The sequence below is a fragment of the Hemiscyllium ocellatum genome, chromosome 17 (assembly GCF_020745735.1).
Source record: "Hemiscyllium ocellatum isolate sHemOce1 chromosome 17, sHemOce1.pat.X.cur, whole genome shotgun sequence".
NCBI classification, from domain to species: domain Eukaryota; kingdom Metazoa; phylum Chordata; class Chondrichthyes; order Orectolobiformes; family Hemiscylliidae; genus Hemiscyllium; species Hemiscyllium ocellatum.
Window position 1 is genome coordinate 33034555 of NC_083417.1, and position 12733 is coordinate 33047287.

Here is a 12733-nt window from a genome sequence, read left to right on the forward strand (position 1 = left end):
TTGGCTTTCCAGGGTATACACGTTCTTGGATACCTATGAGTTACCTTACTCAATTTAGGTCTAGCGGGGCTCTTTTACTGTCTCAAGTCTGCATACCAGCTGCAACGACAATGTCTTGCCGGCCTGGGTCCTGAAGAAAAAGTTAACTCCTTGATTGAGGCTTGGCTTTGTTTTGGGGTTTTCCTGTGAGCTGACTGAGAATTCCTTTGTTCAGGATACATACTGAGTGAGACTATGCAGTTTTTTTCACCCAAGTGATATTCCCTAAGCTCAGTCGGAATGGCGAGGGTGTCTACTTCCACTGGAATACCCTGCAACTTGTATACTCATCTAGCCACATTTTCCAATGATAAAACCAGTTCTAGTATCTGTTTCAAGTCCAGTTGGGCTTCAGCTAGTAAGCGCTTTGCATGGGTTACATCATTCATTTCACATTCAAATGGTCTCTCAGCATCTCATTAATGGTTAAACCAAAGTCATATGCTTCTGCCAGTCATTTTAAGTCTGATACAGATTCCCCTAATTCTCAAATTGCCAAGTAAAACCAATAGTGTCTCAGAATTAGAGGTGGCTTGGGATCGTAAAATTCCTTAATTGAATCTGTCAACTCTTGAAAGGTCTTGTATCTGGTGCCTCAGGGAAAATTAGGCTCTTAGTAACCGAGAAAGCTATGGATCCACAAGCTTTCAGGAGAATTATTCATTATTTTCAATCTGCCCAATGTCATTTGCTTGGGAAAAAAAACACATCTTTTCCAAATACTGGGCCTGATATTTGATAGTAAAAGCAAATGAGTCAAGCTTCTCAAATAAGGACATGATGACAGAAATGCTTATTGAAACTCAAAGACAACTGCGTAAGCGAATTTCTTCTGGAACGTTGCGACTGAATTCTACATAGGCCAGTATACCATCTCCAACTCATCTTTTACATATTCGTGGAAAGTCCTTGACACTGATCCAGCTTCCCATGAACTCACTCTCAGAGTAAATAGTACCTCTGCTACTCTTGTTTATTTCTTTTCTTTTTTTTAAAGAATGAGTGTCATTCCTGTCCTTTTTTTTCTTTAATTTCCCCCATACTACCGCCTAACAGCAGTAGTGCTTATTTTTCCCCCACACCCATGTCATGTGTGTACAGGTGTAAGACACAGTGAAGAACAACAAGTGCATAAATCTTTATTTATATTTCCACCACCAGGAAGAAAGGAAACACCAGAGTGGCCAGTGACAAGCAGTGCCCTTCTCAATAAAGGGCAATGCGCTACTCTTGTTTACATCTGTCAGTCAGGCTCCCTGATTGGACCAGATTAACAGCCCCAATCAGGGTACTTATATTCTATGAAATGCATCTGGCTGATCTCGTTCCAATCACAACAGTTTTGGAACTTGCAACTGAAATTCAAATGCTTCGTATATTTTGAATTATGGCACTTCAAAGTTGTTTTTAGAAACAGCAAGGGGGAGAATATGAGACTGAGTGGCATTGAGAATCTTTTGAGTTAAGGAAATTCTTTCTGGCCTTCTCATCACTTGAGAAGTGTTAAAAGTTGTGAGTGCCATGGCAGCTGAGAAAGATGCATCCAGAGTCTGCAAACTGAAAGCAAGCATCGTTTTCTCTCTATATACCTCAGAAAGAAAAGACAGGCAACCAAGAAATCTTTAAAACAAATGCCTCTTAACTATCCATCAACTCAAAGAATGGTCATCATCTTGCAGGCCACAACATGTCATTGATAAAATCAAAAGGATTGTTTGAAATAACCTAAACCACCCTTGAAATCAGACCTTTGATCTTTACAATTTTGTTTACCCTGTCTATATTATTTTCCAATCTATAATATGTCAAACCATCTGTCAGTTGACTGTCTTAATTTTGGATGAAAATGTGTGTGTGTGAAATCCTTTACGTTCGCTGTCAATTGTTAAAGTTAACTGCTATAATAAGTAGCTGTTCTTTCTGTTAATGATGCAACCTGATGTGACTTACTTTTGACCTAAATAGCAATCAATCAGGCAAATTAGTCAACTTGATGGTCTAATCAGGATTTAATATATTTTGGGTGGCTTGTGGAAAAATAGGATATGATTGTTGGCTCAATCGTCCCATTAATTCATTGCATATTTCTCACTATCATTATTTGTGATATTATACTGCACTGTTGGATAAAAGTATCCACAATTCTGCTGTTTGTCTTTATCATTCTCTTCAATCTTTTGATTTTGTTGTCTTCCTTCACCACTTTAAACTTCTTTACACCAGGAATATATAAATAAATAAACAAATAAACAAATCAGGGTTACATATCTGATCATTCAGAAACTATGCAATTTGAGAACCTTTCAAGCAACAAATAATTCTAATGTCATTGAGTAACAAACAAATCAAGTAACACAGTACAAACAAAAAGGACTATTTTTAATTTTAGCACAAAGACCGCAATTAGAAAACATCATTGTTATGATCTGTTTTTATTCTATGTTCCAACAAAATAAATACATTCAGCAATGAATACAGTAATAGACAATGCAAAATTCACAGCCAGTGTTTTTCAATCTGCACTTGCTATAAAACAAAATTCCGGACTAGACAAAAAGCAGACATAAATAAAGAGTGTTCTGCTTTCAATGTGTTTCATCTTCCATCTGCATCTCAGTAAGAGTTCTTAAGTAAGTTATTTTGTACCTCCTTCCCCTTAGATCGATGTCTTTTATAGCTTCTGGCCATATGCAATGTACCATCTCATTTATAAAATATTTCAGCAGCTGCACGAGAATATTGTTCAAATTTATGATCTGCTTCAAGCTGGAGGCTACTTCCGCTGAAGTATACCCTTTATATATCTTGTTGAATCTAATTGTAGTTGCTACATCAGTCACGGATATAACTAAGGGTTCCAGGTCAGAGAATATCAAAATAGTGATTTGAATAGTGTGGTCTTTCATCAAATTTGAACTAGGCTTTAATGAGCTGTGACTCTTTCAGCATTCAAAGTGACACGTCATATACTTTCCTGACAGCTGCATGAGAAGCATGAAAAAGCTAGAGACTGCTAAGATGTAGAGTGAGAAGGACGAAAAGGCACTTAAAAAGTTTAACTTGCTTTCACAGGTTTAGTCAAAGTAAGTCTATTCTGCAAAGCGTTGTCATAGTTATGCCATGATAAATACATGCATGGAGGTCTCCATGAGCATGACTGTTCACCTAAAGTACCATAGCTGTCAAAATGTGCCAGAAGACTTGCAGTAAATCCAAGGGCTAGCACTCATGACTTGTTCTCCCCTCAATGCAGATGTATGGAATATCTAACACACTGCATTTGCAGCTTTGGAGACCTTTTCCATCATTCCTTGTAAATACAAAACATGGGTTTGATGTCTTCAGGCATGCCTGATAATCTTGTTTTAATTTTGCAGCCCGAGTTCATTTTGTCACATTTTTGCTTGTTTTGCAGGTCATTTTCCTAAATCCCTATTGCCCAAGTGCAGTTGTTAAATCTAGAAGTTGAAGAGCATATTTGAAGAGGAGATGGATACTTACAACATAGGGAAAGGATTCCTCGGTTTTAGGCTTTGTGGTCCATATGACATCTCAAGGGACAGTACAAAATCATTTTCATGCTGCTTTCATCATAATTCTCAGACCTCTGAAGCTAGAGATAACAGATTTCTGGCAGATGATGGAATATATCCATCCATATTGAAACAGTTCCCACAATTTCAAACAGAACATACCAAAAGTAAAACTCAGAAGTACACAAAAGAATGAGTTATTGGCTTTGAATGGTTGAATTGTTAAGGTTGACAGACAATCATACAATAGTATACAGAAGTAAATATTGGACCTCTCCATAATTTCCCCAAAACATGGTGCTTGCCACCTTTTCAAATGGCTCTGAGAAGTGCTTTTCCAATCCCTGCCACATCTGAATTACTAGATTTAGAAATCTTAAAGACCATTCAAGCTAACCACCAGCCAACAGAATTGTGCTCCTCCAGTGTCACCTCTACTTACTCACCTGCACTCAAGTTCTTTAGGAGCATTGACTAAATTCCTACAATAATATTCATGTTTGTAATTTCCTGTGTTTGACTGATGTGGTTGGTTTGAGTTACATGAAGGACAGTAAACAGTGGATATAGCTGGAATACAACCATTACTGATAGGATCAACAGAAGTGCAGATTGATGTTAGGAAATCATCTTTCACGCACAGTCTATTTTACAAGTGATCAGTCCTGATTTTGCAGGATTCAGTCAGTAGTGTACGGCTAAGAGATGGTGAACATAGACTGTAAAATTTGAAGACTAATTGACAAGAAACTTGGTTTTCTATCGGAGAACTTTAGGAGCAGCTAATATGCCTGTATTTCCATCATACCAACCACACCTTTAAAATGTTACAACATGTCCTTGATTATAAAACTGATTGTAAGCTATCACGGGACCTGGTCAGCTTCTTTTTTCAATTTGTTTTTATTTCAAATGTTCATGTACTCAGTATCAGAATACCTTAATGGACTATTTAACAGTATTTGGTTCCCCAGTTACTATCTCTTCATTCAAAAAGAGTGCATCGTGCAAAGTGGATGCAAAGAAACACTTTAACCTCAAAGTAATATTCGCATACAATTCTATCGGTGATCCTCCTAGAGTGCAACAGGTTCTAACTTCAATTTGTCTCATTGGCCCACAAGAAGTACATTCAAAACCGATCTGCCCTGTTCCTGATGCAATCATCATACTTCTTCAACTGATGCTGGGGATGAGGATCTGTGTAAATGCATTAACACGACTGGTGACCTCCCTTCCATGTCATATTGGAAGATAGCTTTCAGCTTGTTTCATATATCTCCTGCAGCAGCCCCTTAAAATCTTCAACATTAAAGGAAGCAGGGTTATACATTAGCCTCTTCCATTTCACTGTGAACAATTTGTTCACATTTGTGCAATTGGTTTGCCACAACATCTAATTTAATGGTAAAATGCTACACTTAAACAGCAATGGTTTGGCTGCATTTTATGCTCAGCTGACAGATATAGAGTCATTGATAGAGTCATACAGCATTGAAACAGACCCTTCGGTCCAACCAATCCATGCTGAAAATAGCTAGTCCCAACTGCCTGCACCTGGCTCCTTTGAAACCCTATCCCTCCAAACTTTTTCACTTCATGAATTCATCCAAATGTCTTTTAAACATTGTAATCATAAATGAATCCATCAGTTCCTCAGGAAGTTCATACCACACATGAACCATCCTCTGTGAAAAAGTTTTACACATGTCTTTTTAAAATCTTTCTCCTCTCATCTTAAAAATGTGCCCACTAATTTTGAAATTCTCCATCCGAGTGAAAAGACAACTATCATCAACTGTATCTATAACTCTCACTATTTTGAGCTTTTATCAGGTCATGTCTCAACCTCCTATGCTCCAGGGAAAGAAGTTCCAGTTTATCCAGCCTTTCCTTATAACTCAAACCTTCCATACCCGCAACATCCTGATAACTCTCTTCTGTACGCTCTCAAGCTTGATAATATTCTTCCTCTAACTGTGTGACCAGACCTGGACACAGTATTCCAGAACAAAGGAGCAGGAGAGTCAACTTTTCAAGCATAAGAAGAGCTTACGCTCAAAACGTCAATTCTCCTGCACCTCGGAAGCTGCCTAACCGGCTGTGCTTTTCTAGCACCACACTTTTTAACACTACCAAGGCCCTACCATTAATTGTATAAGTCCTACATCTTGTTTGTTGTACCAAAATGCAATACCTCACATTTATCCAAATTGAACTCCATCAGCCGTTTTTCAACCCGTTGACCCACTTGATCAAGATCCCTTTGTAATCTTAGAAAACCTTCTTCACTGTCTAATAAGTCACCGATTGTGGTGTTACTTACTAACCTTGCCTTCTATATTCTCAATCAAATCATTTATATACATGAAAAACAAAGGAGGACCCAGAACCAATCCCTGGGGAACAATGCTTGTTAAAGGCCTCCAATCCAAATAGCAATCCTCCACCATTCCTCTCTGTCTCCTGCCATGAAAACAATTATGTATTCAATTGGCAAGCTCATCCTGAATCCTATGTGACCTAACTTTACTAATTAATTTCCCATGTGGAACCTTGTCAAAGGCCTTACTAAAACCCAAATAAGCAACTTCCACTGCTCTGCCATTATCAATCTTGTTGGGCCTGTTTCCATACTGTAGGGAATCTAATCTAATCTAATCTAATCTAACTTCCTCAAACAACTCAATCAAGTTTGTGAGGCATGATTTTTTTCATACAAAACCATGCTGACTATCCCTAATCAATTTTTGCCTCTGTAAATGAACATAAATCCTATCTTTCATAATCACCTCCAACAATTTATCCACAACCGAATGTCCAACAGATCAAGTTATTTGGCAAGCTTCAAATTCAAATTATAACAAGACTTCAGAAAATTTGTCACTGTTCAAGCTTAACACCCAACACAAGCATGGATGTCTCTACATTACAGGCATTCACAAGAATGCTTGAATCACAATAAGAGGGCTATAATATTTAATGTTGCAACAATATATCACACATATTGGTCATCCATTTGTAAAATAGCAAGCAGGACAAACAGTAAAGAGTAAACAGTGGCAGCACAGTGGCTCAGTGGTTCACAGCACCAGAGACCTGGATTCAATTCCACCCTCAAACAACTGTCTATATGAAGTTTGCATATTGTCGTGTCTATGTGGGTTTCCTCCCGATGCTCCAGTTTCCTCCCACAATTCAAAGATGTGCAGGTTAGGTTTATTGGCTATGCTAAATTGCCCTTACTGTCCAGTGGATTAGCCATGGCTGAGGGTAGATCTGGATGGGATCAGTGCGAACTGGGGTTAGTGTGGACTCGATGGGCTAAATGGCTTACCATTGCATTGTAGAGATTCTATGATTCTATAACAAAATAGTACTCTTCAATCAATCCCTGTTTCCTGATTCAAAATCTGGACCTCAATATTTAGACAATTACAGTATGGGAATGTAGCACTCATGAACTAACAGCACCAATGCAATGTCATCAAATTACAAATTCTATATAACACGAATGCTGACATGACATTTAAACTAAATTAATTACCTTAATTATATCAGTTTTAGGAATTGGAATCCAAAACACCAACAAATCCAAGGTCCTTCTTGTTCTGACTAACCTTATTAATTGCAAAGTGGACTTTAAGTGCTAGCTTTAATAAACTTGGAATCTGTCATCTGTCATCTGAAGATGAAGAAATTTAGGCTATTGTAACCTTGACTGTTAATGGCAATGTGTATTCAAATGTTCATAGGACAGGAGGCCTTATTGATAGTAATTGTCTGAAGACACAGTTACTCAATCACACTAAGAAGATTAATCTAATGCTGGTCTAATTGTGTCTGGAAAATGCCTCCAGTAAATTGGATCTGCATTAATCTATTCTGCCTTTCACAATAGGTGACTAAGGAGAAGGCAGTCACTGCTTCTATTGGTGTTGATCCTCTTGTTTTTCATCAGAAGTCCAAGTTGAACCAAATAAGGAGCTCCCATGCCATGGTAAAGACTGGCTTCCAAGAAGTGAAAATCAACACCACAAATGTGCATAAACAGCAGCAATGACAAACTCAATTTAGGAAATAAGTTTTAAAGCAATTAAAGTAAACTCCTGGAAGTTCTGAGAGTAAAGGCTCTATGACAAAGCAAAGCAGAATCTGGCTTGGATTGACAGTTAAAGATATCTCAACCCGTCAATTCCACATTTCTGCCAATTCCGACTGTTCTTACCTAATTTTTCTGGTGATTGAGATTCATTTTACTTAATCTACACCACCACACCGACCACTTCCTTGTCACCCTGCCCTAACCTTGGCATGTTCCTACATCACTTGCAGGTTAAAATTCCCTACCCAAATGTCAGGTAATATTTACATAAAGATCCAGAGAAACATGTGTTAATACATTGGAACTTAAGAAGTTTTTTTGTTAACCTTTATATCTGTGAAGTACAATTTCTGTAAACTAAGCAAGTTTTTTGTAATAATTGGGAAATAGTTCACCTGCTGAGAGATCTATATGGTCTTTTAATAATTTGTTCTATACTTGTTCAGGACAGAGAATCAAAAATATTTTATCAATAAAGGACCAATGTAACCGCAGAATTCTATTTTGTAATTTACAATCCCTAAAAAAGTGATATATTTGGTCATCACTAAAGAATTTTAACTGTCAAAATCAAAGACATATAAGATTCAGTTTTGCCTTGGAAAAAAAATAAATCCAACGACCTTTACGGAGTTCAAAGAGTTACAAAAAGTTATCTTTGCCTACACATCATTCAACAGTAGTTTGACTTTCATAAATACCTCAACAAATGCAGCAAGGTTCACTGCATTCATCACTCAATTTCAAAGTGATTCTTATAGTTTTAATGATTTTATTTTAAAAAAGATTTGTTTTCTTCCATTGGGCAACAGTCAGAAAAAAAATGCTGAACTTCAAGGGACTGGTGCATATCAGCCATTTCAATTAACTATAAACAGTCACATGAATTTTTATTTATTTTTACTTAAATAGAAATTATGCATCCTTGGTCTCTTCATTTACAAGTATGCTCCCATATAAAATAAACAACATAAAAGATTATGCCCAGATATATTCTGCCTTACTGAACTGCACCAATGTTTTACACCATTAGGTCATCCAATTATTGTAACTTAGTTAAGGAACCAAGTAAATTACATAGAACTGTGTACTTAAGACATAAGGCACAGAAGCAGTGCATTCACTCTATACCATATTGGTTGAATTTTAGCTCCACCTGATGCTTCTCCCAGCTAAATCTACTATTGTAAACTCTATTCCCTTCTCACTTATTCTTGTCCAACTTCCCCTCAACTTCATCTATAATATTCACTTCAACCATTGCTCGCAGAAACAGATCCCTATTTTCATCATTCCTTGTGTAAATAAGTCTCTTCTGAGCTCTCCATGGATTTTCTTAGTCACCTTCATATTCATAACTTTAAGGAATGCTTTTCTCAGAGAGGGAAATACTCTCTATGGGTCCATCTATTAGGTCACTCCTCAGCTGCAGTTCTTCAAATAAAAAGGCACAAGAACGTTAATTCTTCCCTAATGTATAACCTACCCATTTCTGGCATTACTTTTGTAAATCTCTAATCTCCCCAATCCTTTCTATTGTAGTAGTAATGTTACAATGTTATTTCATGTTTAATATTTTTGAGTAGGAGCAGAAGCAGAGGTAAGGAGAACCAGGAAGGCTACAGCTAAGTAGGAGCGGGAACAGTGGCGGAAGTGACGCGGACCAGAGGGGCTGCCAAGAAGGAATGGAGTGAGTATAAGTACTTACCCTTCAACACCAGCAACCTTTTTGAGTGGGAGCAGCAGTGGAGGTAAGGTGAACCAGGAAGGCTACAGCTAAGATAAGGGAGATATTTAAAAATTACTTACAGGTAGTAGCCAGCGGTGCTTTTCCTCCAAAGAAGGAGTGGGAACAGCGGCGAAAGTGACACGGACCAGAGGGGCTGCCGGGAACGAAAGTAAGTGACCATATATATTAGCAAGGTGGCTAAACCCGAGGCACTACTACTGTAGTGTCTCCCACTCGCCCACCTCCTCTAACCAAGTTAATAAGTTACGATTCATTTCTAAACTTCGTTTACTGAATATAAGTTTATTGCTTGATATTATAGCAACTGAATTAAGCTTTCTTGTTTAGTATTGTGTGGGCATTCAGATAAGTGGGGTATGGATGCTAGGGCAGTTGCTTGCTCCTCCTGCAGAATGTGGCAGGTGAGAGACATGACACATGTCTCCGCTGGCTACATCTGCAGGAAGTGCACCCAACTACAGCTCCTTGAAAATTGTGTTAGGGAATTGGAGCTGGAGCTGGATGAATTGCGGATCATTCGGGAGGCTGAGGGGGTAATTGAGAGGAGTTAAAGGCAGTTGGTCACTCCTGAGGCTCAGGATAAGGATAGATGGGTTACAGTCGGGGGAGGAAAGGGGACAGTCAGACAGTGCAGAGATCCCCTGTGGACATTCCCCTCAGCAATAAGTATATCGTTTTGGATACTGCTGGGGGGGGGTGTGGAACGACCTACCAGAGGAAAGCCATAGTGGTCAGTTCTCTGGCACTGAGCCTGACACTGTGGCCCAGAAGGGAAGGAGCAGAATAGAAGAACACTAGTGGTAGGAGACTCAATTGTTAGGAGAATTGACAAGAGATTTTATGGTCAGGATCGGGATTCCCAGAACGTATATTGCCTCCCTGGTGCCAGGGTCCGGGACATCTCTGATCGGGTGTATAAGATTCTGAAAGGGCAGGGCGAACAGCCAGAAATCGTGTTACATATTGACACCAATGATATAGCCAGGAAAAGGATCGAGCATATAAAAAGTGATTTCAGGGAGTTAGGGTGGAAGCTGCAGAGCAGGACGAACAGAGTAGTGTTCTCGGGTTTACTACCGGTGCCACAAGATAGTGAGGCAAGGAACAGGGAGCGGGTGCAGCTTAACACGTGGCTGCACAGCTGGTGTAGGAGGGAGGGCTTCAGATATGTAGATAATTGGAATGCCTTCTGGGGAAGGTGGGACCTGCACATGAAGGACGGGTTGCACCTGAACTGGAAGGGGACCAATGTCCTGGGTTGAAGGTTTGCTTGAGTGATTCAGGAGGGTTTAAACTAGTATGGCAGGGGAATGGGAACCCGAGCTATATACCGGTGGTGAGAATTGATGGAGATGAGGCAATAGCAAGAGGTAGTGCAGCCAGTGGGAAGCAATTTCCTGGGAAAGAACCAAGGGATCGGTTAAAGTGTGTTTGCTTTAATGCAAGGAGTATCAGGAATAAAAGTGATGAGCTTAGAGCATGGATCAGTACCTGGTGCTATGATGTTGTGGCCATAACAGAGATGTGGTTTTCTCAGGGGCAGGAATGGTTGCTGGATGTTCCAGGATTTAGAACATTTAAAAAGAATAGGGAGGTGGGAAAAAAAGGAGGGGGTGTAGCACTACTAATCAGAGAGGGTATCACAGCTACAGAAGTTACCATTGTTGAGGAGGGTCTGCCTACTGATTCAGTATAGGTGGAAATTAGGAACAGTAAGGGAGCAGTCACCTCATTAGGGGTTTACTACAGGCCCCCCAATAACAGCAGGGAGATTGAAGAAAGCATAGGTTGGCGGATTTTGGAAAAAGTGTAGATGTAGTAGGGTTGTTGTAATGGGTGATTTTAACTTCCCCAATATTGAATGGAACCTCCTTCGAGCAGATGGTTTGGAAAGAGCTGTTTTTATAAGGTGTGTTCAGGAGGGTTTCCTAACTCAGTACGTTGACAGGCCGACGAGGGGAGAGGGCAATGAGCCGGGGCAGGTGTCAGATCTTGTGGTGGGAGAGCATTTTGGTGATAGTGACTACAACTGCCTCACATTCTACATAGCTATGGAGAAGGAGAGAAGCAGGCACAATGGGAAGATGTTTAATTGGGGGAAAGGAAACTATGATGCTATCAGACGTGAGTTGGGAAGCATGGACTGGGAGCAATTGTTCCATGGAAAGGGCACAATAGACATGTGGACACTGTTTAAGGAACAGTTGTTGTGAGTGATGCATAAATGTGTTCCTCTGAGACAGGCAAGAAGGGGTAAGATAAAGGAACCTTGGATGATGAGAGAGGAGGAGTTTCTCGTCAAAAGAAAGAAGACAGTTTATGTAAGGTGGAGGAAGCAAGGGTCTTGGTCAGCTCTAGAGGATTATGGGCATGCAAGGAAGGAGCTCAAAAATGGTCTGAGGAGAGCCAGGAGGGGGCATGGAAAAAGCTTGGCAGGAAGGATTAGGGAGAATCCAAAGGCATTTTACACATATGTGAAGAATAAGTGAATGATTAAAGAAAGAGTAGGGCTGAAATGGGACAGCATAGGGAACTTGTGTATAGAGTCTGAGGAGGTAGGGAAGCTCTAAATGAGTTTTGTGCTTCTGTCTTTACTAAAGAAAAGGACCTTATAGTGAATGAAACCATTGAGGAGCAGGTAAGCATGCTGGAACGGATAGCGATTGAGGAAGCTGATGTGCTGAAAACTTTGACAAACATTAAGATTGACAAGTCGCCAGGGCCAGACCAGATTTGTCCTTGGCTGCTTTGGGAAATGAGAAATGGGATTGCTTCGCCGCTTGCAAAGATCTTTGCATCCTTGCTCTCCACCGGAGTCGTACCTGAGGACTGGAGGGAGGCAAATGTAATTCCTCTCTTCAAGAAAGGAAATGGGGAAATCCCCAGCAATTACAGACCAGTCAGTCTCACGTCTGTCGTCTGCAAGGTGTTATAAAGGATTCTGAGGGATAGGATTTATGACCATCTTGAAGAGCATGGATTGATTAAATATAGTCAGCACGGCTTTGTGAGGGGCAGGTCTTGCCTCACGAATCTTATTGAGTTCTTTGAGGATGTTACTAGACAAATTGATGAGGGTCGAGCGGTGGATGCGGTGTATGTGGACTTCAGAAAGGCATTTGATAAGCTTCCCATGGTAGGCTCATTCAGCAGGTCAGGAGGAATAGGATACAGAGAAATTTAGCTGTCTGGATACAGAATTGGCTGGTCGACAGAAGATATCAAGTGGTAGTGGAAGGAAAGTATTCTGCCTGGAAGTCAGTGGTGAATGGTGTTCCACAGGGCTCTGTTCTTGGGCCTCCAATC